At 37.9% G+C, this 7,494-nt stretch overlaps 1 protein-coding gene and 1 long non-coding RNA gene across 5 annotated transcripts in view; both read right to left on the minus strand.

The window, feature by feature from the left end:
- LOC107838191 (uncharacterized) overlaps nt 1-1,422 on the minus strand; it is a 4,991-nt gene extending 3,569 nt beyond the window's left edge. Inside the window, exon 1 of the long non-coding RNA XR_001664238.1 lies at nt 1,343-1,422. This is a non-coding gene — a long non-coding RNA (uncharacterized LOC107838191). The remainder of the gene's footprint in view (nt 1-1,342) is intronic.
- The window catches only part of LOC103149144 (mucin-5AC-like), a 72,579-nt gene that overhangs the window by 22,747 nt on the left and 42,338 nt on the right, over nt 1-7,494 (minus strand). The window lies entirely within an intron of this gene.

Genomic DNA, 7,494 nt, shown 5'->3' on the forward strand with positions numbered 1-7,494 from the left:
ATACGCTGGGTCAAAAGGGGGCAGTGCCCCTCAAACAAACGTCTTGCCCCCTCAAATGAAACTTGCCACAAATAACAGACCATCTCCTTTATCTGAGGTTCTGCTGTGCACCGTGCTGAGCAGGCTGCGGTCTTCTTCTGTCTGTCTGCGGTCAGGCTGCAGCTGAAACTTCTCAGCCGCGTGTAAACAGCCAATCAGCATTCAGTATTTAAACGAGCCTCACGAGAGTGAGATCCCGCCCCCTGCTAGCCAACCTGCTTGCCAACGATGGCGACTTTATCTGTCAAGTTGTCTAAATCTTAAATGTGCACGAAAGAAGCACAATGTTTTGCTAACACTACAGCTACAAAACAAGCCCCAGAGTTACACAGTTTGGGTTGCCAGCTTTCAGAAATAAAAATAAGGGATGCCCACCGCGGCGCGTCACCTGACTCTCATGTGGTGGGACGTCCGCTGCAGTGATAGACATTATTTTATGGTGGTGGTTTTTGTTTTTAAAATGTGGTACATAGGGCAACCATTCATGCATAGTTGGTTAGAGTACCCCAAAATTGTACTCCAATCAGAGTAGCATACCTTAAACACATTTAATTAAGCAAGTGTAAAAAGTATTTGGTAAACTACTCAAGTACTGAGTAACTGATCATAACACCTGATTTAATATTCAAAATGTGTCCTCAGACAGCCAAAAGTATAAAAGCTATGTAAACATTCTGATATTAGCGGCAAAGTGAAAAGGATGGAAAAAAGAGCAACAAAAAGTGGTACAGCGGTGATGTCAGGGACTGAAGGCTAAGTTATAATTCTGGTTTCAACAGTTCGAGTTTAGCGCGTTTTTGAACCAAGACAGCAGTATGATCCATTCATAATAAATTTGGGTTGTGATGCACAAACCAAAAGCACCGTTGTGTCTCTGGTCAGTGTGATAATTTGGCTCCTATATGCAGCTGTCCAGCATATGCGGTCATCAGTAGCAGGTGTTCGAGGAGAACAACGTCACACCTGACTTTGTGCAACTTTTCAGACTTTAATCCGCTGCTGACGAAGAAGTCTGGGATGATGTTCTGTTTCTTATGTGTTTGTTAATAGACTTAAAAGGCTTTTTTGTCAATATTTGCTGTGAATATAATACAGCCTGTAAGTTAATGTGAAGTTCGCTTACGTTTCTATGACATCACTGCTAGGAGTCTACTTCTACTCGACGTTTATCATTTTTTAGTCCACCATAAAATATATGAAGTCTATCAACCCCTAATGTGTATAAACATAATGACACCTCCTTAACATTTTCGCCTGACCCCTCACGTATACATGACTAGAACCGGCCCCAGTAGTCACTCACTCAGCCTGGGTTGCTTCTGCTCTGATAATGATTTCCAGAGTCTCGCTGTCATTGGTTGACATCTGAGCTCCATGTTCAGGAGTTGGAGGCAGAAACCTGGGCAGATATTCACCTGCTGTGCAGGACGGAGCTGCAGGATCCACTGCAAGAAAATAACAAAGAAACACATTAATTCAAGCTGAACGGAGCTGGTCTTGATAATTAATTAAAACAACCTGCAGGTGTTCATTGGAAGGTGAATATTTAATCAAGCCAGATATTTTGCCAGCTTAGTTGTAGTTAAATTTAGTTTTGTTATATTACTTCCTGAACGTTGGGCCAAAAATATGACCAGCTTTAATTTTAAGAAGTTCCTGTTTTACTTATTGATGTTTCAAATAATTTCCAATAATAATAATAATAATAATAATATACTATATTAATAATAATTTCACTATATTATTTTAATAATAAATGAATAAATAAATAATGTTTAAAATAATTTCCTGCAGATCCAAACTATTCAGCTCAGAAACAAACACTCCAAGTCCAGAGCTGCTCTATGTAGTTCAAATCAAGAACTACATGGAGGTAAAACTATGTAAAACTGGTGATCCAGTTTTACCTCTGAAAACAAACTGGAGGGGGTTCTGGTACATGGGATCGCTGGGTGTTATCACTGACTGTACACCAGTATAGCCGTTAGTCAGAGTGATGTTCTGTCTGGGAAAATCCTCCAGAACCATCTGAACCGCATACGGACCTTCAGCACTGCTGTCAGTGGGACTGAATGACAGAGAACAAGACTGGAAGAGAAGAGAAAGGAGAACAAAAAGGTCCAAATTTAAACTTGATCAAAGGATTATAGATTAAGTGACATATATTTTCTTATAATTTTATTATTAAAAATCAGATTCAATAAAACATGACAGAATTTCTCCAGGGTTATTCAGTAGATAAGTGATTGAAAGTAAACTAGATAAAACAAAAATACATCAAAGCACAAATGTCATAAAAGGGCTAATAATGAAAAGTCCATAATTTTAGCACCTTTTTTGTCAAGTTATGTAGAATGTTGAAGAAGGTCCAAATGCAGAGATGCTGAGGCACGGAGTAGATATGAAGATTTAATACAAAAAAAGTTCTTCAGTCTTCTAGACTGAAGAACTTTCAGCTGCCAAGTCACTTAAACTGGCTCTTTTAAATCCCAGATCTCTCTGTGCTAAATCTGTATTAATTAATGATGACAATAATGAACCAATCGTACTAATTGACTCAGCGCCTCCTACATACAATTTTTTAAGTGAGAATAGAAAACACAAAAATGGAGGAGGCGTGGCTTCAATATTTAAGAATACCATGAACTGTAGTAAAATCTCTCTGGGTCATTTTATGTCTTTTGAGTATCTTGGAATTGAGGTAAAAGGTCACAAACAAACTTTGACACTAACTTTATACAAAACTCCAACATATGTGGAAGGTTTCTTTACGGACTTGAATGAACTTCTATCTCTCATATGTATTGATTATGATTGTTTAATAATTGTTGGTGATTTCAACATTCATGTTGACAACCCCCAAGACCAAGGGGCAAAAAAGCTGTTTAATATATTAGAGAGTTTTGGTTTAACACAACATGTCAAACAAGCAACACACACTCAAGGACACACACTGGACCTGGTTATCAGTAAGGGTGTGAATATTTCCAATGTCTCTGTAACTGATGTCGCCCTGTCGGATCACTTTGCTGTTATCTTTGAATGTTCTTTATCCGTTAACCCACTTGGACAAACAGCTACTATCACAAAACATACTTTCACAGAAAACACAGCAGAAACATTTAATCAAATCTACTCTGCTTCCTCGCCCTTAACCTATAATGACGTAGATAAGTTGGTAGATGATTTTCAGTGCAAACTTTCAGATATCATTGATTACATTGCCCCCCATTAAAGTGAAGGTTGTGACTGGTAGGAAGAAATCTCCATGGAGAAATGTACAAACAGTTCAGTCTGCAAGACAACTCTGTCGTAGGGCCGAACAGAAATGGCGTAAAACTCAACTGCACGTTTATTATGACATCTATAAAGAAAGACTACGTAACTATCACTCAACACTAAAACATGCAAGAGAGGCTTTCTTTGCAGATGTCATAAACAAAAACATTAACAACGCTCGAGCTTTATTTGCTACTGTTGACAGGCTCACAAACCCTCCTATGACGTTACCTCCTGAACTTCAATCTAATGCCGCCTGCAACAAGTTCCCCAGTTTCTTTTCAGAGAAAATTCAAAAGATCAGAGGATTAATCTGCACATCCTCTACAAAGCCAGTACCAATGCTGTGCCCAAACAAAACAAATGCAGGAAAAATTACCCAATTTCAGCTACATAATTATAAAACCATTGAAGAAATTATGAGTCAATTAAGCTCCAGTTCCTGCTGTCTGGATGTCCTACCCACACATTTCTTTAAGAAAGTCCTGCCTGTTGTTGCTAATGATCTGATCCAAATAGTAACTCATCGTTGTCTTCAGGTGTTTTCCCCCAGACTTTGAAAACAGCAGTTATCAAACCACTGATAAAAAAGAACAATCTGGACAAATCACTACTGCAGAATTACAGGCCGACCTCTGACCTCTGACCTCCCATTCATCAGCAAAGTTATTGAAAAATCAGTTTTTAAACAATTAAATAACTTCCTAACAATAATGAATAGCTTTGACTCCTTCCAGTCTGGTTTTCGTGCTCACCACAGCACGGAGACGGCCTAGTCAAAGTGTTCAATGACATCCATATAAACACAGACTGTGGGAGAACCACAGTGCTGGTTCTGTTGGACCTCAGTGCTGCCCAGGACATTTTACTGAATCGACTGGAGAGTTGGGTCGGACTCTCCCGTCCAGTGCTCAACTGGTTTGAATCTTACATAAAGAACAGGGATTTCTTTGTTTCAATCGGAAACTTCTCACCAGAGAGGTCAAAGGTCACATGTGGGGTACCCCAAGGTTCAATCCTAGGACCCCTTCTTTTCAATATTTATATGCTCCCACTGGCTCAGGTTGTAATAGGAAATAAGATCAGCTACCATAACTATGCGGATGAAACACAGCTCTACATCATGATGTCACCAGGTGACCTTTGACCCCATCCAATCACTGAACAGATGCTTAGAACAGATAAATGTGTGGATGTGCCAAAACTTTCTCCAGCTGAACAGAAACAAAACTGAAGTTATTATCTTTGGACCTAAAGAGGAGCGAACTAGAATCAGTGCACAACTTCAGTTATTACAACTGAAAACCAGCGATCAGCCCGAAACCTGGGAATAGTGATGGACAGGCACGTGCAGGGGGGAGGGGGGGCTAAGGGGGTTTAAACACCTGCCCCTTTTGCTCCTTGCCCCCAAGTGCCCTTTTGGTCAATTTTTTTTTTTTTTGTTGGTATTATTATTTCCTAAGCCCTCTTCTCCCTCCGGTCACCTTGTTACCTTTGACCTTTTGCCCGTGACGCATGACGCAGTTGCCTCTCGCGCAGTGAGATAAGGCGGCTAACTGGAGCTCAACGTAGCAAACGTTCCAGATTACAGATCAGTTTTTGGTGAATTAAAAAAAAACGACGTTTTTGGTGAATAAAGTGGAGAAGACTTGCTTCTTGTCAGATGACTGAAAACGTTGAAGTATCATTTCTGCTTCAGCACGGAGTCGAGGTTTAAGCAGAGAGGTAATGAAATACAACAGACACTGACAGGCCTCTGCGTCTGGCTAACTCTGAAGAACTACTGAGGGAGGAGACAGCCAAGTGAGGAAAAACTGTTCTTATCTATCGATTCAGTGTTTTTATCATACAGACATTAGGCTGTTGTTGTTGTGCTATTAGCTAGCTGCTAGCTAACGACTTTGCTAGCAAAGCTAGATAACTAATAAGCTTTTTCCCTATCATTAATGATATCAGTCATTCTTCAGTATAGCTTATGCAATAGAGGCACATCGCCCGTCCAAAACTTATCATCTCCATAATGGATAATAAGTCTTCTAATTTCCTTTGCTGCATAATGTACATTTCATTTATTCTAGCGTTAGGTAAATGTGTCTTGAAGGAAAATAGCACTTAAATAAAAGACCAAAAAGGATATTCATTTAGAATTAAAAATAACTCACCTTGAATTACCATGATAGATAAAATGTATGTAATAAAAGTCATTAATGAAAAGGAAAAAACTCAACCCAGACGTTAAGAAAGTTTAGGGTCTGGTTCGCAGAGTATGAAGTTATTTTTTTCCCCAATTATTCAATGAAAAAAAACTAACCTCAGTTAAGTAAAATAAAATTGTAATCAAAACTTTTGGAATTGGAATTATTTCTTTGTTTAAACAAAAACTTTTGTTTAAAAAACTTTTTTTAATTAAATAACTAATTTTTGTCTCTTGAACTTAAAAAGTTATTTGCCAAACATAAACTTTTATTTGCACACATCTTTTGTTGTGATTTTGGCTCCTGCCCACGACGTCATGTGAGAATCACAAGCAAAACTTTGAGTCAAACAAAAACTAAGAATAGCAAGAAAAGATTTCTGACAAGCACAAATAAGTTTGTTTTGCAAATAATTTTTTCACTTCATGACACAAAAATGTGTGATTTTAATTTTTAAAAAAGTTGTTTTAAGTTAAACTCAGCAGGCTTTTCTCATGGTGACTTGAATTAACAATTAAAATTTTCCTTTTGTTTCGTTTTTCTGCAGTTCCACCTTAAAGTTTGATGCAGCTCTGCTTTCCTGAATGGACCATCTTCATCTCCACTGCAGCAAACAGGCAGCTCTTTTTTATAGGTTACAGTCACTAAAAGGTTGCATTGTGCCCTTCTTTATATTTTTAATAGTGTAATTCTGTAAAGACAATGTGTCTGGTGGTGCAGCTCTGATTTACATATCTTGCTAAATTGCGGGTTTGAATATTGCAATACTTTCCTATAACAAAGTAGACCTGCAGAAAGAAATTACTAATAAAATATCTTGCATATGCATAGCTATATGCTCTATATAGAGATGTTTCTTAGCTTTGATTGTATATCTCACAATTTTGTAATTTATCATTGTTTATTAAACTCTGAAACTGTGTGGCTTTGTTAATATTCTGTCTAGAATGTGGTAAGATGTGCCTTTTTTTTCTTGTTTTTTTTTTAGCACCTGCCCCTTTAGTGGTCTCTCCACGGCTCTGAAATGAATCTAACAATAAAGAATGACTAGACATGAGAAATAACAAATTCATCCCAGTGTGAACTCTTTCCAATTCATTCATTTGTCAAATTTAATTAAAACATTTGGTAAATTCAAGCTAATTAGTGTTACTGACTGCAAATCCAATTCCTGCAACTGAAACATTTGACACTCACAGATGAAACATTGAGGACAGAAGGAGGAGTGCAGGTGTTACACTCTGGATCAGCTGCATATCTGCATCTGACGTCGTCTCCATCTGGGTCAGAGACCAACAGGTTGATGTTCCTCTGACAGTTTGAAGGAACTCTGAGAGAAAAGAAACATTTCATAGAACATCACAACCAGACCTCCATCAGTCCCTTCAGGTGTTTGTTTCATAACAAACACCTGTAGGTGTTTGTTATGATCACCTTCATAATTCATGACTGGTTCTTCAAGGTTTCTTCCTGATAAGAATGTTATTTTAGTCATCATTGTGTTTCCTTATGGAACAAACTACAGTATAGTTTCAGTTCAGTTTTGCAATGAATTTTCTGCAGAACAAACTTACCCAAATTTATTTTGCAGTGATCTATCTGAATTTTTTTTATTTTTTTTTCAATGCAATATTGTTCACTGAGAAGAAACAGCATCAGCTGGATTATCAAATAAAAAAATCTACTTTTGTAATCAGTCTTGTATTTTATGACATTACTCGTGTTTTGCTTCATCTAACATTCTGCTCTCTTCTTCAGAAACTGATTCACATAGTTTTATCCGCAAATGCTGATTAACAACATAATACAAAACATANTGTTACTGTTATAGTTGTAGTTGTTAGAGGTGTAACTGTTAGAGGTGTAGCTGTTATAGGTGTAGCTGGTGGAGTTGTAGCTGTTATAGGTGTAGCTGGTGGAGTTGTAGCTGTTATAGGTGTAGCTGGTGGAGGTGTAGTTGGTGGAGGTGTAGCTGGTGGAG

The sequence above is a fragment of the Poecilia formosa genome, unplaced genomic scaffold, assembly GCF_000485575.1.
Source record: "Poecilia formosa unplaced genomic scaffold, Poecilia_formosa-5.1.2 Scaffold218, whole genome shotgun sequence".
Taxonomy (NCBI): Eukaryota; Metazoa; Chordata; class Actinopteri; order Cyprinodontiformes; family Poeciliidae; genus Poecilia; species Poecilia formosa.